The 26,289-nt window shown below is 43.0% G+C and overlaps 1 protein-coding gene across 4 annotated transcripts in view; it reads right to left on the reverse strand.

Annotated features, from left to right (window-relative positions):
* Positions 1-26,289, reverse strand: part of PRTFDC1 (phosphoribosyl transferase domain containing 1) — a 110,378-nt gene that overhangs the window by 35,604 nt on the left and 48,485 nt on the right. The window lies entirely within an intron of this gene.

Genomic DNA, 26,289 nt, shown 5'->3' on the forward strand with positions numbered 1-26,289 from the left:
GCGATTCTCTTGCCTCAGCCTCCCGAGTAGCTGGGACTACAGGCATGCACCACCATGCCTGGCTAATTTTTGTATATTTTTATATTTTAGTAGAGATGGGGTTTTGCCATATTGGCTAGGCTGGTTTAGAACTCCTGACCTCAGGTGATCCACCTGCCTCGGCGTCCCAAAGTGCTGGGATTACAGGTGTGAGCCACAGTGCCCGGCCAAGAGACCATTTTCTCCACACAATTATTAAAAAAAAAAAAAAAAAAGGAAGATTTAGAATTATCACTTAAATAATTAAATGAAAATGACTGTTCAAAAGTAACAACATCTTAAACTAGCTCTCATGAAACTGTTTTAAGATTGCCAGGAGGACGACATGATGTTGAGGAAGGGCCCAGGGAGAGAAGTGGCAGCAGATTCTGTGCCACGGAGCCATGGAAACTTCTAGAACACTCACCCACCTTCCAGCATTTGACTGAGTCTATCTTCATTTCCATGCTAACCGTATTTGGGCCCAAAAAGTTGAGCTCTGTATGTCACTTCTCAGCTCAAAATATTTCTGAAGATTCCCATGCCTGCAAAAGTCTGGTTTTGTCATAACAATGGGCAGAGCCACCCGCAGAGCCAGGCAAGAGGAGCCCTGCATATCACAAATACCAAAACACAAAGACATTTATTGTTGCTGTTTTTCTTTTTGGTTTTATAAAGAAAATTTTCTTTAGAAAGTTCTGTAACAGATTGAGCTAATGGAATTATTCAAGAGGACATGTATGCTGAAGTAGGCCTCCCCTCCTCTTTGCAGGGTAGAGTTAGGGGCAGTGGTGGAGAAAAGAATAGCCTACCTGGGGAAACAGGCAAAGAGAAGGGGATATTGGCCCCCCTAAATCACCCAGGGTAGGGGTCTCAGCAGGACAGCCTCCCCAGATAATGACGCTCCCTTCAGCCCCTTGGCTCAGAAGGTATAGTCTTGGAGGCATCTGAGTTGGAAAAGAGGGACATGGAGGAGAAGGACCCAGGATTCCCAGCGCTATTAAGAGCTTCCTGGGTCAGTCCCATCCAGGGTGCAGGAGGGTCCTGTTCCCACCTGGGAGCCCTGTCTTCAGCTCATGCCCAGCCTTGCCCAGTAAATACCATGGTCTGCCCAGGCTTGCAGCCTATAGGGATGAGCCTGGCTCCTTTAGTCAATCTCCAGGTCGAGTGAAAACCTGAGCTTGGCCATGAACAAAGCTATCAAGTTTCAAAACCTTAACTATTTCGGCAAAGGGTATGTGGGTCTGCCTTTGTATTCTTGTCCTGGGACCCGTAAATGTTAGGGGCAAGCCTGACTCTCAGAATTATTTACTGAGCATTTAAATTTACCAAGTGCCTGGCACATTTGTAAGCACATTACTTACATGAATCCTAACACAGTCCTATGAGGTAAGATCCAGCAATCACACTCCTTAATATTTATCCAAATGAGTTGAAAACTTATGTCTGCAAAAAGTTACCTAGATGTTTCTAGCAGCTTTATTTATTTATTTATTTTGAGGCGGAGTCTTGCTCTGTTGCCCAGGATGGAGTGCAGTGGCATGACCTTGGCTCACAGTAACCTCTGCCTCCCAGGTTCAAGTGATTCTCCTGCCTCAGCCTCCTGAGTAGCTGGGATTACAGGTGTGCGCATCATGCCAGGCTAATTTTTTTATTTTTAGTAGAGATGAGGTTTCACCACATTGGCCAGGCTGGTCTCAAGCTCCTGACCTCAAGTGATCTGCCTGCCTCGGCTTCCCAAGTGCTGGGGTTACAGGCATGAGCCACCACGCCTGGCCAGCAGCTTTATTTGTAATTGCTAAACTATGGAAGCAACCCAGAGGTCCTTCAGTAGGTGAATGGATGAATGAACTATGATGCATCTATGCAATGTATTACTATTCAGTGCAAATAAGAATAAGAGCTATCAAGCCATAAAAAGACATGAAGAAAACTTAAATGCATATTACTAAGTGAAAGAAGCCATTCTGAAAGGCCACACACTGTAAGATTTCAACTAAATGACATTCTAGAAAAGGCAAAACTGCAGAGACAGTAAAAAGATCAGTGGTCAACAGGGGTTAGGTAGGAGGCAGGGAGAAAGAGGAAAAACACAGGATTTTCAGGGCAGTGAAACTATCTTGTATGATACTACTCCAGTGGATTGATATCATCATACAGATCTAAACTCATAGAATATACATCACCAAGAGTGAACCCTAATGCAAACTATGAACTTTGGGTGATAATGATGTGTTAATGTAGGTTTTATTGGAACAAATGTACAACTCTGGCAGGGGATGTTGATAAGCGAGGAGTCTATGTGGGGCTATATGAGAAATCCTGTACCTCCCAGACAGCTTTGCTGTGAAGCTAAAACTACTCCAAAAAATAAAGTCTATTTTAAATATTATGAGGCAAGTAACAGGTACTGTTATCACCCCAATTTAAGTAACTTGGTTAAGTAACTTCGCCCAAGTTCCCACAGCTGGGAAGTGATGTTGCTGGAGCCAGGCTGGAGATTTAACACATGACCCCATCTTGCTCCAAAGCCTCCACCTGACCAACAGGTTCGGCAGCTTCTCTACTGGCCTGATCACAATCTGCCTTTCAGTATGACCTGCACTCCAGTGTGTTCCACTGTGCGTGGATCACTTGTGCAGATTGTGATTCTGTATGTGTGGGGTGGGGCCTGAGAGTCTGCATTTCTTTCTTTTTTTACCTCCTTACACTCGGGGTCTCATGTTGCCCAAGCTGGGGTGCAATGGTGCTATCATAGCTCACTGCAGCCTCGAACTCCTGGGCTCAAGAGATCCTCCTGCCTCAGCCTCCAGAGTAGCTGGGATTGCAGGTGTGTGCCACCATGCCCAGCTAATTTTTTATGCATTTCTAACTAGCTCCCAGGTGATGGGGGTGCTGCAGGTCCACAGGCCACCCTTTGAGTAGCCAGGGTCTATGTGCCACACACATCAACTTGCGGGCTAAATCTAGTGCGTATCCTGCATTTTACCATCTTTGTATTTTACATCTTTGTATCTTGTTAATACTCCTTCTAATAGGGTTTAGCTGTGTCCCCACCCAAATCTCATCTTAAACTGTAGTTCTCATAATCCCCACGTGTCACGGGAGGGACCTGGTGGAGAATCATGGTGATTCAATTATCATGGAGAACAACCTCCATGTTGTTCTCATCATAGTGAGTTCTCACGAGATCTGATGGTTTTATAAGGGCTTCCCCCACCTCCCTTCGCTCTGCACTTCTCCTTGCTGCTACCATATGAAGAAGGATGTGTTTGCTTCCCTTTCTGCCATGACTAAGTTTCCTGAGGTCTCCCCAGCCCTGCAGAACTGTGAGTCAATTAAACCTCTTTCCTTTATGAATTACCCAGTCTCAGTATGTCCTTATAGCAGAATGAGAACGGACTAATACACCCTCTATCCAGCATGGCTCTCTGTCACATCTCTGCCTGTCAAAATCATAATCATGCTTAGATATCCAAATTAAGTTCCACTTTCATTATAAACTATCACCTGAACCTCACCCCACCACAACTGTTGGCCAGAAGTGATCTCTCCAGCCAACCCACTTCCTTTGCATGTAGCACCCGTTCAGGCAGCACTGGTTACTTCCTTGTTATATCAGCTACCCCTTGTTCACTGCATATGCATCTGTTCACTTCTGTGTTTTTTAAATTTTAAATTTTTGTAGTTTTTGTAGAGACAGGGTCTCACTATATTGCTTAGGCTGGTCTCAAACTCCCGGGCTCAAGCAATCTTCCTGCTTCAGCCTCCTGAGTTACTGGGACTGACTAATTTTTGTATCTCTATAGAGACAGGGCCTTGCTGTGTCGTCCAGGTTGGTCACAAACTCCTGGGCTCAAGTGGTCCTCATGCCTTGGCCTCCCAAAATGCTGGGACTACAGGTGTGAGCCTCTGCACCAGGCCCACTTCTGCTGTTTTGAAAGCAGCTCGAGGATAGGGACTTTACACCTATCTCCTTCAAGGTTCCTTAACACTGAACAGGGCCTTGGACATAGAAAGGAACATGGTGTAGGGTTCAAGGAGCAGCTCAGACCCTGCCCTGCCCCTGTCTTAAGCTCCCTGATGTTAGTCTTCTCTTCTAGAAAATGAGTACAGTGACACCTACCCATTTGGGTTGTTGTGAGGTTTAATTTAAATGTCATATGTAAAGTGCTTTACCCAATAGGCCCTTGATAAATGTCTATTGGATTGAATTTGCCTCTTGTATTATCTGTAAAAGGGAAGGGAGCGGACATGGAAGTGAATTAAGGACAAAACCAGACCTGGCACTGTGTGTCTTAGCTTTTATTCCAATACTTTTTCCACTCTCCCAAGCTTTGCTGCCTTTTAATTCTATGAGTAGCTGTCATTCATGTAGCTAAAATTTGTTGGTGTTTATAGAAAAACACTAGAATGTTATTTACTGGGTTCACATTTTCTATACAAATCACTGACCAAATTCAGATAGGGCTTAGAAAGAAAAGGCATCAATGTACCCTTAGGTCTTGGTAAGCCGTAAAGTAACATAATATATAATATACATCAATAATGTGGTGGTATCTCTACGTAACTCAACACAACAAAACTTAAAAGCAGGCAATGGTTTCCAGGTGCAATGTGGAAAAAGAAATTATTATGATCAGCCGGAATAATTGACTTAACCAGTTACTTTCTGGGACACTGTGGCAAACTCACTTGATTTCTCATTTACTTCATCTGGAAAATGGAAATGCTGCTACCACCTGCCTGTTATGGTCTGAATGTTTGTTACCCCTCTCCCCAACCCTGCCCAAAATTCAGATGTTGAAATAGAATCACCATGCTACTAGGAGGTGGGGACTTTGGGGGGTGATTAGGTCATGAAGGCTGAGCCCTCGTGAATTGAGATTAGTGCCTTTAGAAAAGAGACCCCAAAGAGCTTGCTTGCCCCTTCCGCCAAGTGAGGACATGGCAAGAAGGCACCATCTATGGACATGAAAGTGGGACCTCGTCTATGGCCATACCACCTAGAACACGCCCGATCTCATCTGAAAGTGGGCCCTCACCACACATTGAATCTGCCAGCGCCTTGATCTGGGAATTCCCAGACTCCAGAACCATGAGAAAGAAATCTCTGTTGTTTATAAGCCACCCAGTCTATGGTATTTTGTTACAGCAGCCTGTACGGACTAAGACACCACCTTACCCACTTCTCAAAGTTACATAAGAAGCCAACAAATTACTGATATATGCAAATGCTAGGAAAAATGTAAGAAACTTTATGCAAAAAATTATTAACAATATCATTAGGCATAATATAGAGCTAAGGGGAAAAGGCAATTGATGTGAGATAGAAAGTGGAAGATTTGAAGGGCAAATGTCAAGTGTTTCATGCATTGTTATTACTTTTTAGGCTTAAGGTCTTTGTTCAGACTTCTCCAGGTCTCAAATGAGACACGAACACTGTGGAAGAAAGTCAGAGAGCAGAATGTTTCTAGAACCACCTTCCATTTTTCAGAATAAGAAAAGATGGCTTATTTGATGTAGGCATGTTGATTGGCAGTGCAGGCTTGCAAATTCCTTCAGTATTAAGTCATGTCTTCAAAACTGGGTGGGGTGCTGAGTTATTAAATTTTTTCTTTTCCTCTGGAGGCTAAGGGCTTGGAAAGCTGGAGGCTACATGTGAGATGAGTTGGGTGGTCTCGGGCAAATTCTGTGTAAACAGCGTTGCTCATCTAAGAGTAGCACAAAACACTGCACATCTGTCTGTCCATATTATCCAAGCAGAATCTGGACTCCATTAATGTGCTGAGGAATAAATGTATCCTCTAATAAATGTTTTTGTAATCACAGTGAAAAGGAAGTTCCAGGACCCCTAAGGAAATGAGACTCTGCTGTACCAATTTGTTGGCGGAAGCCTGGAAGAGGAGTGGGAGAAGGAAGCCAACCACAGCTGTGTCTGACTTAGGTTGTGCCTTCTTTGAGCATGAGAAATGTGAGGTTCGATATCAGAAGCTACTATTGAGTACCATAGTCTAGGCTGCTGATGAGCAATGCAAAATCACCTGGGGAAGATGACCTCTGCTCTTAGGTTTTTGTGGGAGGATCTAAGAACAGCTCCTCAATGAGACATTCCACTGAGGCTGCATACTGGGTAACCACTGAGCTCCAAATGTCAGGCACATCCACACTACATGGCCTAGCAAGGGCCAGTGGCTGTGGAACAAGGCACGTGGGTTGTCCAATTTTTGCATTCAGATATTGCTAGCACATAAAACATCTACTCTTCCCTCCCTCTGCCCCCATCAAATATTTCTGGTCGTTGGCTGATGAGCATGAGGGCTTCTGTTTTGTAAGGGAGGGAGGAGAAGTTTGACTGAGTCAGGGTAGCAGGGAAGAGGGAACAGGAGTGAGGGCTGTATGAACTCTGTTCCTTGTCTGGCTCCTTTGCCCATAAATTGATTGAACTGCTTTCATCAGAGACTGTAAGATCCTGGGAGGAGTTAAAGGCCAGAAGCAGGTTATATTCAGAACTGTCCAGGGTCACCTGCCTCTGTAAGAAACCTAGCCCTGCCTGGCAGCTTTGGGCAGCCCTTGGCATTTACATGGGCACTCCCTCAAAAGGTGCCATCAGCAAAGGCTTCACTAAGGATCCTAGAAGAGGCTTCTCAGGGAGAACCAGGAAAAGCAGGAACTGCAGCAGGGATTGGCGGAGGAGGTGGCAGATGCTCCGTGGTAACTGCAGCTGACAGGCTCATTTGTGGATGCAAGGGAGGACCCATCTGGGAACCCTGAGAAATTCTCAGGAAGGTGGGGAGAGTTAAACCCAAATCCAATGTACTTCGGGCATAGTCATAAAAGGACCCAATTTTGTATTTACTGACCAGTTATGCCAAGGGTTGAAGCTACACAGAAAATGACAATTGGTGTTAGAAATTTCAGTAACTTATTCAGAATTGATTTATTCTTGTGATCATGTAAATTTCATTTGCTGTAAAATTCATGATATATCATGAAACTCCACTGAGTATGGGTGTATATCCTTACATATACAGGATATATACCCTTAGCCTAATGCAGTTTATAAAACTGTTTCCTAATATAACAAAACCTTGTTTTTTAATTTTAAATGATTTGAAGGGAATGACTTTTATTGCTGTAGTTTAAAAATGTCATTATACTTTGGATAAGCCTCTGTGACTTCTGCTTCTTGCCTAGATGGAGTAACAAAGACCAGATTTATTCTCTTTCCTTAAAAATAAAAAAGACAGGCTCAGGCTGGGTGCAGTGGCTCATGTCCATAATCCCAACACTTTGGGGAGCTGAGGCAGGATGATGGCTTGAGCTCAGGACTTCAAGACCAGCCAAGGCAACATGAAACCCAGTCTCTTAAAAAAAAAAAAAATTAGCTGTTGTCCCAGCTACTCGGGAGGCTGAGGTGTGAGGATTGCTTGAGCCCAGGAGGCTGCAGTGAGCTGTAATCGTGCCACTGCATTCCAGCATGGGCAACAGAGTGAGAACTTGTCTCATTAACAGCAACAAAAGAGACAAAATATATGAAACAACAGTTTCAAGATACTAGACATCAAGCAATAAAGGACAGAAATCCTTGCAAGACAGATAAATAAGGTGGGTCCTATGATTGCCTCAGCTTACTGTCCTGCTAGAGTTCTCAGGCCACTTAACATAACCTCCTCCAGGTTTGTCTATGTTGTCACAAAGGACAAGATTTCATTATTTTTAATGGCTGAGTGTGTATCTACCACATCATCTTCATTCATCTGTTGATGCACACTTAGTTTGGCTATTATAGTGAGTCATGCTGCAATAAACATGGGAGAGCAGGTATGCCTTTGACATACTGATTTTGTTTCCTTTGGATAAATGCCCAGTAGTGGGATTGCTGGATCATATGGTAGTTCTATTTTTTTTTTTTTTTTTTTTTTTTTTTTTTTTTTTTAAGAAACGGGATCTCATTATGTTGCCCAGGCTGATCTTGAACTCCTGGGCTCAAGCAATCCACCCACTTTGGCCTCCCAAAGTGCTGGGATTACAGGCATGAGCCATTGCAACTGACCTAGTAGTTCTATTTTTAATTTTTTGAGGAACCCCCATACTGTTCGCCATAGCAGCTATGCTACATTCCCAAAAACAGTGTATAAGGGTCTCCCTTCTCTCCATCCTCATCAGCATTTGTGATTTATTTTTTGTCTTTTTCATAATAGCCCTTCTAGTGGGTGTGAAGTGGTATCCCATCTGGTTTTGATTTGCATTTCCCTGAAGACTGGTGACATTGGGCATTTTTTCATGTACCTATTGACCATTCGTATACAAGTGACATTCTTCACAGAAACAGAAAAAATAATCTTTTCATGATTCTTATGGGAAAATGACACCGAGGCCAAGTAGGTGACACAGTCCTGGTCTGCAGTCACATATTTCTCAAGCACTCCTAACTCAACAATTCAAATTTAGTAACAAATTGTGCGTATGATAAATCCACTGGTCCACAAGCAGAAAGAGACTGGGGTATTTCACAAGGCAAGTGGCAATAAAGTCAGTATTCTTCAGTAGAAAACTGGCATTTTAGATTCCTATTTCTGGGGCATTAAAGACCTAAAAGCCAATTTTGGTACCACTGGCAAGCATGGGTACATATTAAGGATACATGAATGATTTTCAAACCTGCCACATAAAATGTTTGATTTTTATCACTCCAGTTTGTATTTGGCTGAGGAGTATGAGGAGAAAGAGTTTCTAAGTTCTCTTAAAACCCTGGGATCTAGCTCTCTGTAGATAAGACAATCCACCCAAATTTTGCTCATACCGCATCAGTCTTTGTAATAGCACACCTGACTGAAAGAAAAATAGAAGTAGCACATCCTATGTTACATAATGTTATATATTTGAGAATGAAAACTCACTTGAAATTCAAGCACAATTTAAAAGGAAGGTATCCAAACTTAAAAAAAAAAGTCTTCATGAGTCCATCTCTTAATAACTAGATAGAAATGTATAGTCATACAGTTTTTGAAAACACTGATTCTTTTCTTTTCTCTCGTTCTTTCTCTCTCTCTCTTCTTTCTTTCCTTCCTTCCTTCTTTCCTTCCTTCATTCCTCCTTTCTCTCTTTCTTTCTCTCTTCTACAGGGTCTTGCTCTGTTGCCTGGGCAGAGTGCAGTGATGCAACCATAGCTCACTGCAGCCTTGAGCTCCTGCACTCAAGCAATCCTGTTTAGGCCTCCCAAGTAGCTGGGACTACAGGTGAGTGCCACCACAACCAGTTAGTGTTTTCTTTGTTTGTTTGTTTGTTTGTTTTGTAGAGACAGGGTCTCAATAGGTTGCCCAGGCTGGTCTCAAACTCCTGGCCTCAAGTGATCCTCCTGCCTCAGCCTCCCAAAGTGCTGGAACTGCAGGCGTAGGCCACCGTGCCCAGCTTCATTTTCTTGTAACTAGAAGAATATATTTCATTAGCTTATAATAGTAATAATAATAACTAGTCTAACCTTTATAGTGATGGATACTGTGCAGAGTTGTACTTATTTGATCTCATTTTCTAGATGAGAAAATGGAATCTTAATTAAATAGTTGGTCCGAGCTCACTCAGTAATTGGCAGAGCCTAAATGTGAACCCAGGTCTGCCCCATAGCAGAGCCCTCCTGTTTGACCATTATGTTGAACTTCAGGGAAATGACACAAATCGATACAAATCAACTTGGCAATGCTGGCGGTAGCAGTGCTCACCATGGGCACCCACAGTTTGTCACATTATGACGTCTATTGGAATGTGCTTGGGTCAAGGCAGAGGAGGTGCAGAAACTGCTTCTCTCCTGATAACATTACTGTGGTCCTGAAAATAGGACCACGTTGGCCTATTTTCAAGCCTAGATGCGGTGGCTCACACCTGTAATCCCAGCACTTTGGGAGGCCGAGGTGGGGGGATCATGAGGTCAGGAGATGGAGACCAGCTTGGCTAACAAGATGAAACCCCGTCTCTACCAAAAAAATACAAAAATTAGCTGGGCGTGGCGGCATGTGCCTGTAACCCCACCTACTTGGGAGGCTGAGGCAGGAGAATTGCTTGAACCTGGGAGCCGGAGGTTGCAGTGAGCCAAGATTGCGCTGGTGAACTCCAGACTGGCGACAGAGCTAGACTCAATCTCAAAATAAAAAAAAAAGAAAAGAAAAGAAAATAGGACCGCGCTGCTGGCCCTTTGGCCGTGGGAAGTGCTGCATGAGCTGTGAGTCATGCTCTTGGGCTTTGGCCTCTGTGGATGCTGACCACTGACCATCACCAGGAGGCTCTGGACAGGCAAGGTGGGTTTTGTCTGTCACGGTCATATGTAGTCAGGGGAGGAGAGTGGTTTCTTTTTCCACTTCATGTAGCTCAGAGTTCTGTGAAGGCACCTGGGAGCCACTCTCGGTTTGTGGATGAGGCAAAGTGGCTCACAACCAGGTTCCTGCTCTGCGATCCCCAGGGCAGCTCTATTTTTGAGGTTTTATGGAAGACATCACTTAAAATGTTTCAATGCTGAAAAAAGTTTGAAAACCACCCTCCTCCTGGGAGACAGCACAGGATAGTGGTTAAGATCATGGCTTTGGAGTTTAACAACATGGGTTCAAATCCAGGCTCCGATCCTGTGGATTGTGTATGCCTTGGGCAAATTAACCCTTTTGAGCCCCAAATGCAGCCTGGCTCAGAGTGGGCATCAGGAAGTGGTGGCGACACACACCACTGTCTGGCCCTATCCGTGGGTGGTGAGATAGAGGGAAACCAGGTTAAACTCAGAGACAGAGATGCCTAGTGGTTCATGAAAGAAAACCCTGGGCTTGGCTTCCCAGACAGGTTTGAAGCAGAGAGGGGTTTGCCTACGTCATACCAGTCAATGTCTCCTAAGATCACAAAACTGGATGCCACCTTAGAGAAAAGGCAATCCTTGTCTTGTTATAAACTGAAAACTGAGGTCTGAGGAAGTTGTGCTTTGTACCAGGTTTAAATTAGAAAGCTATATCCTGCAAAACATTCTATTTTTATATCCGAGTAGGATTTTTCCTTCTTCTGGAAATCTCCACTTTCTTTTTTTTTTTTTTTTTTTTTTTTTGAGATGGAGCCTCTCTTGTTGCCCAGGCTGGAGTGCAATGGCATGATCTTGGCTCACTGCAACTTCCGCCCCGTGGGTTCAAGAGATTCTCCTGCCTCAATCTCCTGAGTAGCTGAGGTTACAGGCATACACCACCACACCTGGCTAATTTTGTATTTTTAGTAGAGATGGGGTTTACTCCATGTTGGTCAGGCTGGTCTCAAACTCCTGACCTCAGGTGATCCACCTGCTTTGGCCTCCCAAAGTACTGGGATTACAGGTGTGAGCCACCACGCCCAGCCTCCACTGTATTAGTTTTCTACGCCTTAGAGAATGTGGGGGGTGGTGCATGAAGGGCCTGGCATGAGCTTAGAGAAAAGGAACAGCACTGGAATAGAAGTGAAAGAAAACCTAAAAACCTAGGATGGCAAGAGCTGGGGTGGATTTATATGTATATATATATATATATATACCTCTGTAAATACATACACATGCATACACACATTCTCTATCCATATATCTAGAGAGGGAGACTGATTAAAAAATGGAAATCAATATCCCTTGATGCAATTTTTAACCCATTACAACAATAATAATGATATGAGTACAGACCTTTCTGTATAAAAATGTTTTCACATAATTTTCAGACACCTGGAAGTTATGTCAACGCATATTTAATCTAAAAACAAAATAAAACTAGTTCCCCCCCGCTTCTTTCTTTCACTGCACTGACACAGTGAAACATCTCTAGCCTCAGCTAACTCTTCGGCCACATGGTGCTCCCACCACACATGTACAGAGAAGGGCTTTTGGTCCTGGGAAACTGGAGCACAGAAGTCAACAGTAGGTGTTCTAGAACAGGGGTCCCCAAACCCCAGGCTGTGGATTGGTACTGGTCTGTGCTCATTGGGAACAGGGCCACACAGCAGGAGGTGAGTGGCAGGAGAGGGAGCATTACTGCCTGAGCTCCGCCTCCTGTCAGATCAGTGGGGGCATGAGATTCTCAAAGGATCACAACCCTACGGCGAACTGTGCACGCGAGGGATCTAGGTTGCATGTTCCTTACGAGAATCTAACGAATGCCCGATGATCTGAGGTGGAACAGTTTCATCTTGAAACCATCCCCCAACCCTTCCCCAGTCCATGGAAAAGCTGTCTTCCACAAAACTGGTCCCCAGTGACAAAAAGGTTGGGGGCTGCTCTTCTAGAGGGTGCTTCCCCAAGTCTTTAGGAAGAAAGGCCATTTCTTCACTGGGCCTCCTCACGAGAATCCCAGAGTTCACTAGCTCAACTGCTGACAGTGCAATGCTAGTTTTAGTCTTTTCTTAATGGAAAGGGAGAAAAAGATGAAAGCAAATGCATCTTATTTGGAGGCACTTCAGAGGAAAGACAGAAAGTATGTCATTCGGTCTGTTGTGAGGAGCACTGGGTTGTCAAGCACTAAACACTCTGGAAGAATCCTGAAATGTCCTCTGTGAAATTCAAGGTCTTTCCAATACCAAACAAAAGTGCATACCACTCAGCGTGTTCTTCTAAAAAGTTAAAAAGGCTGGGTGTACCTCACACCTGTAATCCTAGAACTTTGGGAGGCCAAGGAGGGAGGATCCCTTAAGGCCAGGAGTTTAAGACCAGCCTGGACAACATAGCAAGACCCTGTTTCTACAAACAATTTAAAAATTAATCAGGTGTGGTGGTGCGAGTCCATGGTCCCAGCTACTCAGAAGACTGAGGTGGGAGAATTGCTTAAGTCCAGGAGTTCAAGACTAGCCTGGGAAACATGGCAAAAACCCATCTCTACAAAAAATACAAAAATTTGCTGGCCATGGTGGCATGTGCCTGTAGTCCCTGCCACTCAGGAGGCTGAGGTAGGAGGATCGCTTGAGCCCAGGAGTTTGAGGCTGCAGTGAGCAATGATGAAGCCACTATACTCCAGCCTGACAGAGCAAGACTCTGTTTCCAAAAAAAAAAATAAACAATCCCCCAAATGGAGAACATCCTGAACCAGTAGAAGTCCCCTCCTTGGAGTCAGTTAAAAGGCATTCCTATTCCTAAGTCTATCCCTAAGTCTATCCCTATCCCTAAGTCTAAACTTAACAAAAACCAAACAAAATAAAAAGGTACTCCTACTACCTGCTGTCCTCTTCTAGGATGTTCACTGATGGCCTCTCTTCCCTTTCTCTCGGAATTAAGAAGGTTGTGGTATTTGGGATAAAAAATGAGGCAATGTGATGTTTTGGCAAAACCCTTTGATGGCAGGAAACCCTGTTAGCATTTTGATAGAGTGAGTCAGCCATTGAGGCCTTCAAGGGGGTGATAAGAGTGTCCCCAGCATGACACTCCACAACTTGATGGAAATCCGGGGCTTCTTTGTAAGAATAACTGTTTTTCCCAAGAAGTGCAAACTAAAAACACAATGAGGTAGCACTTTTGGCCTATAACATCGAGAAACATGTTAAAGAAACATAGTGATAATATCTAATATGTGGCAACAACGTGAAAAAATAGACGCTTTCTTTCATGAATGACTGTCCGATATATAGATTAAATGCAACTGTTTGGCAGGGAAATTTGATCATAAGGTCTCAAAAGCTTTCAAAGTGCATGTGGTGTTAGAAGCAAGTCGAATGGAACAGTCGGAGAGGTGTACAATATTTTATGAATAAGGATGTTTATCACAGCATTATTTATGGTGCAGGGAGTCTTAAAAGAATCTAAGTGCCCTATAATAGAGGACTACTTGAAAAGTATGTAAAGGTGTGCATATCATGGGATGCTTACCAGCCATTAACAGTGATCTTGTAAAGTACTTTTTTTTGATAAGTGTCCAATTCAGGATTTTCTCAACTGCAAGTGACAGGAACTCCATTTGAACTAATTTAAACAGAAAGGTGACTGATTGAAAAGAGCTGAGGCTGTGCGCAGCGGCTCACACCTGTAATCTCAGCACTCTGGGAGGCTGAGGTGGGCAGTTCTCTTAAAACCAGAGTTTGAGACCAGCCTGGGAAACATGGGGAAATCCTGTCTCTACAAAAAACAAAAACAAAAAAAACACAAAAATTAGCTGGGCCTGGTGGCGCACACCTGGAGTGTCAGCTACTCGGGAGGCTGAGATGGGAGAATCAATTGAGCCTGGGAGGTCGAGGCTGCAGTGAGCCAGGATTGTGCCACTGTACTCCGGCCTGGGTGACAGAATGAGATCCTGTCTCCTAAAAAAAAAAAAAAAAAAAAAGGAATGAAGAGTTGGACCAGCAGGCTTAGGAAGGCAGTTCAAGTGACAGTGGCAATCTATAATAGAACCAGGAACCCAGATGGCTTCGGGTCTCCCTCTCCTTTTCTCCTTCTTGTCTCTGCTTCTCCTCCATCTTTAGGCTCACATTCTTGCCTCACTACCCAAGAAGAAAGGACTTCCCCCTCCAAACTCCAGTGTGAAAAATTCCAAGAAAGACTTGATTGGTCTGGCTTGGATGACACATCTACCCTTGGACCAGTCATTGTGGCCAAGTATACGTAAACCACAAGGATCAGCCTAGGGTGTATGAGAAATTGCTAAGAACTGAATATTTATATCTCCCCCAAATTCACACGTTGAAATCCTAACCCCTAATGTGATGCTATAAGGAGGGGGAGCCTCAGAGAGGTAATTAAGTCATGGGATTCTTTCCCTTATAAAAGAGTCCCCAGAATGCTTGTCTTTCTGGATACAAGAAGCTGGCCACATGCAAACTGGAAGCCCTCACCAGAACCCAGCCATGCCAGCACCTTAATCTTGGACTTCCAGCCTCCAGAACTGTGAGAAATAAATTTTTATTGTTTATAAGTCAACCAGTCTGTGGCACTTTGTTACAGCAGCCCAAACCGACTAAAATACCTACCCTTCCATCAAGTGCTGTGACCAAGGAGCCATGTGGATCCCCTGTGAGAGCAGTAGAGTGAATGGAATACCACCATTGGGGCGACTGAGGAAATTGCTGGAACCAGGGAGCCACCCCCCAATTTGTGTCTCCCACAACTTCAGTTGATAATATTATTGGTCAATGCTTTCTTTCCACAGTAGTTGGACCTCTCCTCCTTGTGAGGTTAAAGTGCAACCTTGTCTTATATTATTGCAAGTGAGGCATTCCTTCGTGACTATGTGGTTGGGAAATGCTCTGAGATCAACTGGATTGGGGTTATACGCTTGGAGCTGTGTATGACTATTCCCGGCTATACTGTTTGAGTGGGACCAAACAGAATGACCTGCCGCCACTGACCAACGACCGCATCCTCCACAAAACTTAGGGGGTGGGAATTGATTTTGGGAAATAACAATTTACCCATTATATGGAAATCAAGCAGAGCATTTCTAGAGCATACTGATTTTTAACTAACCAGAAAGTGGACTCTACCACGCTATCATCAGAGATGCCACATCTGACATCTGAACCATATACTTTAGAGACAAAGAAAAAATACAACATGGCTCTTTAAAAATCCAAGTTTTCAAGATAATAGAGACAGATGACGATGATGAATGATAGTCATTTTAAACATGTTCCCACAACAATAAAATGCTCTAATTCAGTTAGAGAACAGCCAACAATGTTGCGGGAAGTATTCCAAGTTGAACAATAATGCTGCTTTTGTGGATTTCTTTATTTTACAGATATGGCTATCTGTGGACTGTCATCTACCATTATTGGGGGATTTAGGGCATTGGTGGAAAATGGATTGGAAAAGAACTCAGAAATTTTATAGAACTCACAAATTTTATTTATGAAGAAAGTGGTAGATATGTGGAGACTGCTAGCTGATGACAGTTTAAAAATCAATTAAAAAAAACAAGCTATTCCATCAATGGGCAGAATTCCACAGTTCTCTTAATTTACTGATGCAACCTCTCCCTTTTGAAAAGTGGCCTACTTATTTATTTGATACCATTTCCCACACTGTTGGATTGGGAGAACTTAAGTAACTTCACCCCTACAGAATTTCCTCCCGAATATAAATTCTTGAGAAAACCTAAGCCAATATTGAGCAGATGTGAGAAATGGAACATTGCCCTGGTCTTGATTCCCAGTAGCTTAGCTCTGGGTGTGTAGTTTATGCACTGTTCCATGTCTAGGCTCAAAGATGCAGAGAAACTAACAAGCCAGAAACTCGGAAGCTCTGTGGCTGATATTTTAGCCTTAGGTAACTTAGAACCTTTGCATCTGAATTTTTCCTATCAACTTTTGCAGCTCCATAAAGTTATCCTCTTACTCTTATTAACAGAAAGGCAACATCTCAGATCCTTCTAGAATCTTGAGTGGAAACAGGGAGAAGGAATGTGTGGAATAATTTTGTGAAAGGATAACTTGCTGAAAAATATGATCTTTTTGGTACATAGCTCTTTATTCTTTTAAATATTCTCATCAAAGTGATTCACTGAATGTTTTTTATTCAATGAATTATTTTTCATTCTACAAACCAAATCAACAAATCTATATAATATTGTTTGCAAGCCAGTTAGTTTGGAAATTTTAGTTCCTACATTTTGCACATGTTTATATTTAGAATTAAAAAATAAATAAGCTGGGTAAGTACTGTTTACAAAGACTTGGGCCAAACATTATATATACATAAAAATCTATGCATAAAGCTTGTACCTAAAAAGGAAGAGCTCTGTTTCCCAGGCATGTCCCTAAGAAAGGAGACTATTTTGTGGTAACTTGTCACTAACAGGTGTTTGCAATTAGATTTTGAAATTTGTGGTCTGAATATGGAACCTGAAACTGTCAAAGTACAAAGTAAGTACAACCCAGAATCAAATTCTAGCATTGGAAATGTGCCTAGTTTTCTCGAATTTTTCAGAATCATATGCTTCAGACATCATTACAAATCTAACAGAAAATTGTGTCTTGGTTCCTATATGTATGTGTATCACAAGGCCACAATTATAATTCCTCTGTTTCTCACATGGCCAGATCATGCTCTTGTTTCTTGTTTTTTGAATGGCTGAGCAGGGTAACATCAAGTCAATAAGAAAAAAGGAACCTGCAACTATGTAAGAAAGAAACTAAGTGGGTGTTTCTTTGTTGGCAGAATGTCAGCAATTAAGGGTGAAGGAACCCAGCAGGCCTGAGAGAGTGTAATAAAAATAGAAATTATAGATGGAAAGTCTCATTTAAAGAGAAATGACCACCACCACCTCACTTACTAACATACCCTAAAATGTTTTTTATTTTAAAGGCTGAAACAGGAAATGTAATCCCAGCACTTTGGGAGGCCAAAGCGAGAGAATTGCTTGAGTCCAGCAGTGTGAGGCCAGCCTGGGCTAACATAGCAAGACTCTGTCTCTACAGAAAGTTAAAAAAAAAAAAAAAAATTGGCCAGGCATAGTGGTACATGCCTGTAGTCCCAGCTACTCAGGAGGCTGAGGCGAGAGGATTGCTTGAGCCTGGGAGGAGGAGGCTGCAGTGAGCCGTGATTTCGCCACTGCACTCCATCCTGGGTGACAAAGAGAGACCCAGTCTCAAATAAGTAAGTAAGTAAACAGATAAACAGAGGCTGAAACAAAGCGACTTCATTTCTTATCTTTCATATGTTTTTATACTAAGTCACACAGAGAATCTCTTATGGTTGTGTTGGCTCACTCTGCATTTGCAGTGAATTTCTCTTCCAGAACATGCATGAACAGCCAACTCCCCAACCACAGATGGTCTAAAGGCACGGTGACTGCCACAGGTATCCACCCACAAGAGGCCAAAGCCCCTTGCTGCAATTCCTGCACCCTTTATCTAAGGCGTGGTTGGTTGTTAGGAGGTGGTGGGGAACAGAGTGGAGGGGTGTGTCTTGGTGACAATCCTTGCACAGCTGTAGTGGTTACTGGCAGTGAAAACTGCTGCAGCAAAGGGAGGGAAAGAAGGAAACTGATGGCTCATAGCAATCAATGGATTACTCATCAAAGCTGCCATCATAGCTGGATGGAGGAGGGAGGTGATTGTCCAGGATTTTTTTTTTTTTTTCTCCTTAGTCTTTCAACTGCTCTTTTGCAAAGCAGCAATCCACATTCTAGTTAGGCATTAATCTCTGCCTGGTTAGTTTGGCCAACTCATAGAGCTGTGGACGGATGCCAATGACTCACTATTACAGGGCCCCAGTTTATTTTTATCTGCTCCAGGGCCACAGACTGTAACCTTCAGTACAGTCGGTCATCTTGAAAAAGTGCATGTCATTGGAACCTTGAGCAGGAATTAATTCTAGGAAATGTCTAGTTCAGGCCTTTTACAAAGGAAAGACCCAGTCAACTTCTGTCCAAGACCTGGTGGTTTGGTGGGTTATATCAGAACCAAGACTAGAATCTCCTCCTCATAAATTCCATTGCAGTGCAAACTATCTTAGGAAAGGCTATTTTTTAGGTGCTCCAGAGAAAGTTGACTTTTATATTTTTCTTCAAACTTAGAGCAAAGAGAATGACAAATTCAGAGAACTGTCTTTTCTCATCACCCAGTGACAAGGTAACAAGAAGGAAAGTAAAATGGAATCTAACAAGATTACAGTTAGATTTCCTTCTTCTTCATTACCTTGGTACTCTGACATAATTATTGGTTTGGATATTTATTCATTTATTCTTTTGTCAAATATCTGCTGATTTTAAGAAGGTCGTGAAAGACTGAGATTATTTGGCTCACATTTTCTCCTGTGAATTTAATAAGAAAATACAGGGGCCGGACGCAGTGGCTCATGCCTGTAATCCCAGCACTTTGGGAGGCCAAGGCGGGTGGATCACCTGAGGTCAGGAGTTTGAGACTAGCCTGGCCAACATAGTGAAACCCCATCTCTACTAAAGATACAAAAAATTAGCTGGGTGTGGTGGCAGGCACCTGTAATCCCAAATATTCAGGAGGCTGAGACAGGAGAATCGCTTGAACCTGGGAGGCAGAGGTTGCAGTGAGCTGAGATCGTGCCTGAGATCGTGAGCACTCCAGCCTGGGTGATAAGAGTGAAACTGAGTCTCAAGAAAAAAAGTAAGAAAAAAGAAAATATAGGAATTGTTGTGAGGAAACATGTTTGCACCTTTTACTAAGGTGCATTTACTAAGTAAATTATTTATTAGGCATCCCCTATAAAGTGAAGACTAATAAAGCCAACGATTGGTAATGTTCTATTTGTTAACTGGTAATGATTATACACAAGGTTGTTCACTTGGTGGAAAATTCGTTAAGCTGAACACTCATGATATGGACACTTTTCTGAATGTATATTGCACTTCAATTCAAAGTTTTTAAAAGGTGCCAAGTATAGGAAGAAATTAGTAGGCACAGCCCTAGTTCCTAAGAAGCTTCTATTTTAATACAATCATCCTACACTATTTATGGAAAACGAAGTCCCAGGAGAGTACTGAAGTCTAGAGAGGTCTCACAGCTGGCTTGGGCAGAGCCAGGAGTAGGAGCTGGTCTTCTGGTTTGATATTCTCTTAATTTTGTGTATTCACTCCTTCTCAGAATGAAGTTGTATTCTTTTTTTTGAGACAGGGTCTTGCTCTGTCATCTAGGCTGTAGTGCAGTGCTCCTGGGCTCCACCGATCTTCTCTTCAGCCTCCCAAGTAGCTGGGACTACAAGAGAACACAACCACACACCCAGCTAATTTATTATTATTATTATTATTATTAATTTATAGGGCTGGGTCTCGCTAACCTCCCCAGGCTGGTCTCAAACTTCTGGGCTCAAGTGATTCTCCTGCCTCAGCCTCGCAAAGGGCTGGGATTACAGCTGTGAGCCACTGCACCCAGCTGGAGTTCTATTCTAAGAACTATATTTGAAGAGGGTCACTGAGAAAAAAATATCACTTTATTCCTTCTTGGCCTTGTTCTATTCTTTCTAAACTGTAAACTGAAAATTTTAGTCTTTCTTTGGGCTAACTAAACTGTGAAGCACTAAAATTTAACAGAGGTAGATTGTGTGGATGAAGTTTATCTGATGGGAACAAAGGGAGTTGTTTCAGTACCGGCCCTGAGTGGGCTACACATTTATACCACTAAGATTCTCTTTCATCTAAAATGTTATACACACACACACACACACACACACACACACACACACGGAATCTCAGACTAGCAAATACTCTTATTATGAAGCTGACAAAAGCTAGTCTGTGGGAATGACCCACTTGTGAGGAGCAGGTCACATTAATGTATATCTTTATTGAGATGTCACCCCTCAAAGACATCTGCGCAATCATGCATTTCCATCAGGCGTAAAGTACAAAAGGGCTCCTGCAAGTCTTCAGGTAGGTGTGCTAGTCTTTGGGATAGCATGTCAGGGAGGCAGGCAAGTCTGCTACATGGAAGCCTGGGGACACTTCAGCCCCGTGAACTTGTCACCTTCAATGCCACCTCTTGGATCCCCTGCTCCCTGACTTAAGGTTCCAGAGCCTTCTCTTCTAGAAACACCTTAAGAATACATCTGAACTTCTAGGGATCTCTAAGAATCCTGAAAAAAAGACTAAGCCATGGTTTAGAGAGACCACTCTTACTTGTTCCTTTACCTATGCTACTGATCCTGTCCATGTGCCCCTCTGCACCAGCCTGACACCTTCTGTGGATTTCATCCCAAATCCTATCCTCCACCTTCAACCCCATTTCATATTCCCTAGTCAATCCTTTCCATAGTGTCAATTTCCACCTTATGCCAATGACTCCTCCTTTCACTTTTATCTCTTATCAAGATATCTCTACAGTACCAAGGTTCATCTTCCTAATGGCCTGCTGGAAGTCTCCACATGGGTGTGCCATGGGTCCTTCAAAGTTGTTATGTACGAAAGTCTATGCTAGCCAGGTGTGGTGTCACATGCCTGTAATCCCGGCACTTTGGAAGGCTGAGGCGGGTGGATCACTTGAGCGCAGGAGTTTCAAACCAGCCTGGACAACATGAAGACCCTTTGTGTCTACAAGTACCAAAAAAAAAAAAAAAATTAGACAGGCACAGTGGTGTGCACCTGTAGTCCCAGCTACTTAGGAGTCAGAGGTGGGAGGATTGCTTGAGCCTGGGAGATTGAGACTGCAGTGAGTTGAGACCATGCCACTGCCCTCTAGCCTGGGCAATATAGTGAAACCCTGTTTCAAGAATTTTTTTTTTTTTTAGACAGAGTCTCACTCTGTCGCCAGGCTGGAGTGCAGTGACGCGATCTTGGCTCACTGCAACCTCCAACTCCCAGGTTCAAGCAATTCTCCTGCCCCAGTCGCCCGAGTAGCCGGGATTACAGGCACGTGCCACCACTCCCAGCTAATTTTTGTATTTTTAGTAGAGACAGGGTTTTGCCATGTTGGTCAGGATGGTCTCAATCTCCTGACCTTTTGATCCACCCGCCTCGGCCTCCCAAAGTGTTGGGATTACAGGGGTGAGCCACCGTGCCCGGCCAAGAAATTTTTTTGAAAGTGTCTTGTCTGCCATCTTTATCTTTCCTGCTGGATGGTTTCTTTCTCTTCTGTTCCTTATCTCAGTGATGACACATTATCCATCATATGCCCAAGCTGGAAACCACAAGTCTCTTCCTTTTGTCAACTGTATTCCATCAGTTATCTATTAATTTAATCACCTAGAGGAATTAGTAGTTATTAATTACTTATTTAATAATATTTTGAGGTCTCATTCATTCTTTCTAATTATTTTTTGTACCCATTTATAATCTCCACTCCCTCCTCTCACCCCTCCCCTTTCCAGCTTCTGGTAACCATCCTTCTACTCTATCTCCATGAGTTCAATTGTTTTAATTTTTAGCTCCCACCAATAAGTGAGAACATGCAAAGTTTGTCTTTCTGTGCCTGGCCTGTTTCACTTCACAGAGTGTCCTCCAGTGCCATCCATGTTGTAAATGATAGGATGTCCAGGCTGTTCTTTGTAGATCTGCTCCTGTCACCTCCCATGCATGGAGTGCTCCTTCCATCCCAGATCAGGCTTCCTCCTGTAATCTTCAGCAACTATAGACATTGCTTTCTCAATGCTTTCTCATTGCTTTCTCTGACTCCCCAGCTCCTCTTGGCTGCATAGAGAGCCCCACTCCACGTTCCTAACTCAGCTGAAAAAGCCTCTGCCTCTGTCTCCATGCTTTGTGCTTGTGCTTCACTATGGTTCTGATCACACTGCAAGTGCCAGCTACTCTCTGAGGTCAAGATACACCTGGACCCACAGCTTATGAGGACTCTGATATACTGAATATGAAGAAATAGTAAGAATTACAAAAACATGGTGTCATTTGAATGCTTACATCACACACACACCCACACACACACAGTCCCAGACACAGAGGGAGTATGCTGATATATGAACAAATGACTTGTATGAATGAATGAATGGATGTGCCTTACCATGTGGAACAAAGAGCGCTCCCTTGAAAAATGGATAGAACGTAGATCACACAAAAAGCTGTCTTTATTGCTTGATATCTGTGGCATTTCTGCTAAGGGACCAGTTAACTGGAACGTTTTTACTTATCAAGGAAATAAAAAGGAGATTACTATAAGACTTCATTTCACGGGAGCAACTGTGGCCACGAAGCCCATGTGTAGGTTTTCCTCACCTGCTCTTGAGAGCTGGTTTGAGGCTCTGAGCTACCTGCTCCCACTTAAGCATCACAATCTTTGGTTCTAAAAGGCACAGGGCCAAAGAGGAGAGAAATGGACAAGCTGTCAGGAGGCTGTGGCACTGTTACTGGTTTTACTATTAGTTCATCTTTCTTTATATGTTTGGAATATAGGCATATCATTATATACATTTAGCATATAAAGCAACTTATGTTTTACTTTCCTGAATATAAAAGTCATATGAACACGTTACAGAAAAATGGGATAGTATAGATAAGTATAAAAATGGGGCCAGGTGCAGTGGCTCACGCCTGTAATCCTAGCAATTTAGGAAGCTGTGGCTAGAGATTCGCTTGAGCCCAGGAGTCAGACACTGCACTGAGCTATGATCGCATCACTGCACTCCAACTCGGGCAAGGGAGCTAGACCCTGTCTCTAAAAGAAAATGAAATAAAAATGGAAAATTACTCAGGAAATGAGATCTAACAGTGACTCGTATGAATTAGAATTTCTGTAGAATACAAGTATTCACCTTAGGCTGGGCGTGGTGGCTCATGCCTGTAATCCCAGCACTTTGGGAGGCTGAGGCAGGTGGATCACTTGAGGTCAGGAGTTTGAGACCAGCATGGTCAACATGGTGAAACCCCATCTCTACTAAAAAATATAAAAATTAGCTGGGGGTGGTGGTGTCTGCCTGTAGTCCCCATTACTTGGGAGGCTGAGGTGGGAGAATCGCTTGAACCCGGGAGATGGAGGTTGCAGTAAGCTGAGATCACGCCACTACATTCTGGCCTGGGCAACAGAGTGAGACTCTGTCTCAAAAAAATAAAAATCAAGTATTCATCTTAAATCACTTCAAGGCAAATTCCTCAGAAAACATCTATGGAAATAGCAACATAATCGTTTTTGGCATTTTTACACTTCATTTGAGTTCTGAATATCCTGGGTAGCTTCACCAACACTATTAAAGAAGTTACATTCTTTTAAATGTAATGTGTTAGGCATTTATTGTTAGAATAAAAAAATTGGAATAATTGTTTTCTTTTACTTTCTGTCCTTTTTTATTTTAAAACTACAATCAAGTTCATTTCAAAGTGAAGTATTCTAACTCATATAAATAGAGAACACAGAATAAAAGACTATTTCATTCTAGGGCTAGGCAACAAAATGGCATGACCTTTGTCCTAAGAGTTTGATTTTCAGTAAAATTTCTTTATAAAGTTTTCTAGCAACCAAGTGTTTGGAACATTAAAATGTGGGAAAATTTTACTTGAGGGCAACACTGCTTTCTAGGATATGGTCCAAGACATTTAAAATGAATGTTGAATAGGGCCTTTTATAGTAAGTTTCACTGAGTACTGCGAGATCCACACCAAAGTCCCCCAGGGCCCGGGGCTACATCATACTCTCGTATCCCCACCATTGAGGCAGATACATTTTTGTTGCGTTGCATTGAACTGAACATGCCGTGCCCTCTGTCTTTTACGGAATAAAGAACTAGAAGACTACCACATTGTATTTCAAGGCAATATTTTTATCCAGCATGTTTCTTTATATATTCTGATATTTTTCATAACCTCAAGCAAGAAGAAATACATCATCCAGCAGACATAGTGTCCAGTTTCTTCATGAAGACTGTGGGCACAGCCAGGGCTTGAAGACAGTGAGCCCTAGAATGATCCAGGTGCTACTGTACACCTCACTGGATCTCAGACCTAATTCTCCTCTGATCTTGGTAACTGAAACTGGATGTGGAAACAGGGAATGAGCACTTGGAGGTAACCTCTTTTGCTTGAGAGGGTATTTGGAGATTCTCGCAGGGGAGCACAGCTACTCATATACCCTCGACCGAAGGCCAGTCCTCCTCTATCACAGATGGTTGTCCTCTTCAACCGAGCATGCAGCTTTGGGAGAGACACACATGGAGCAGTGAGGGAGGAAGGAGACACCCGCCTAGCCAGCCAGATCAGCCTGATCAACCCTAGCGATCAATGGGGTGACTGATGTCACAGCCAGATAGCCCTCACATGCCCCTTTTCCAAATAGCCCATTTTATTCCAGCCACCTCAAGAAAACCAGAAGACCTCTGGCTGGGGTGAGAATGCAGGATGGAGGTCAGTTGTTCTAAATGTAAAGTCTCATCCTAAGAAGATCAGATCTAAACAAGGCATCCAACCTTTCTGAGCCTCTGTTACCTTCTGTGTTAAGTGGAGATAAGAATAACTACCTCAGGCCAGGTGCAGTGGCTCATGCCAGCAATCCTAGCACTTTGGGAGATGGATTGAGGCCAGGAGCTCAAAACCTTCCTGGGCAACACAGTAAGACTCCCATCTCAACAAAAAGCCAAAAAACACCCAGGCATGGTGGTGTGTGCCTATAGTCCCAGTTACTTGGGACGCTGAGATAGGAGGATTGCCTGAGTACAGCAATTCGAGGCTGCAGTGAGTCGTGATTGCGTCATTGCACTCCAGGCTGAGCAACACAGTGAGACTTTCATCTCAAAAAAAAGGGGACTATCTACCTCAAAGGTAAGAAAGAATTATTGTAGAACTTTTAATACATATGTGGCTATAAGCTATCTTTTTATTTAAAAAATATCCATTACGCCTTATCTCATGGTCCAGCTTTCATTTAGTTGTTTGCAAGTCAGCTTCCTTTACTAGGCTATGGATCCTTTTAAGGACAAGAATTGTATATAGCTTTTATTGTCCCCCTAATTCACAGGATCTAGCAGAATCACTGATGCAGAGAATATCAGCAAATGCTAGCTGAATGGATGCATTTTTAAATATTGCATATATATTTTTAATTTGCATAGCTTTGTATAGGAAAAAAAAGCCCCTTGTTCCAATAGTTAAAGACGAATATGCTATACCTGGCAATAAGTTTAGATTTCAAATGTTCTCATTCCAGACTTTATCCTCTACATTGAGAAATGCCATTTAGCTTTATCTCACCTCCTACTGAAATTTCATGATGCCCTTAGCACCTCAGTAATTAGGTGGGGGTCTAATCTAGCAGTGTAGGGCCTTTCTCAATGCCCATAACCTGACCTTACTGAAACATTCCAACGAAATACATAAATTTTGGCCAGGCGCATTGGCTTATGCCTATAATCCCAGCACTTTGGGAGGCCAAGGCGGGTGGATCGCTTGAGTTCAGGAGTTTGAGACAAGCCTGGCCAACGTGAGGAAACCCTGTCTCTATTAAAAATACACACACACACACAAAAAATAGCCAGGCATGGTGGTGCATGCCTGTAACCCCAGCTTCTCGGGAGGCTGAGGCAGGAGAATCGCTTGAACCCAGGAGGCAGAGGTTGCTGCGAGCCGAGATTGTGCCACTGCACTCCAGCCTAGGTGACAGAGTGAGACTCTATCTCAAAAATAAGTAAATTTTTCCAATAATCTGAACAATGGTGGAAGCTAAAGATTCAGCAAATTAAAGACAATCAGAATCTTGACAGCTCACACATATTTTAAGAACTAGGGGAAGAAGGCAGCTTTGGTTGAGGAAAGAACATTGCATTGAAAACCAGGAAACCTAAGATTGAATTCTCGTTTTAAAAGCTGGCCAACCACAAGTAAGTCATCTAACAACTGATAGATTTTTGTCTCATTTCATGTATAATGGAGGTAAGGAGACTTACTTCAAATTGCTGCTGGACAATTA

This window comes from Pongo pygmaeus, chromosome 8, assembly GCF_028885625.2.
Source record: "Pongo pygmaeus isolate AG05252 chromosome 8, NHGRI_mPonPyg2-v2.0_pri, whole genome shotgun sequence".
NCBI classification, from domain to species: domain Eukaryota; kingdom Metazoa; phylum Chordata; class Mammalia; order Primates; family Hominidae; genus Pongo; species Pongo pygmaeus.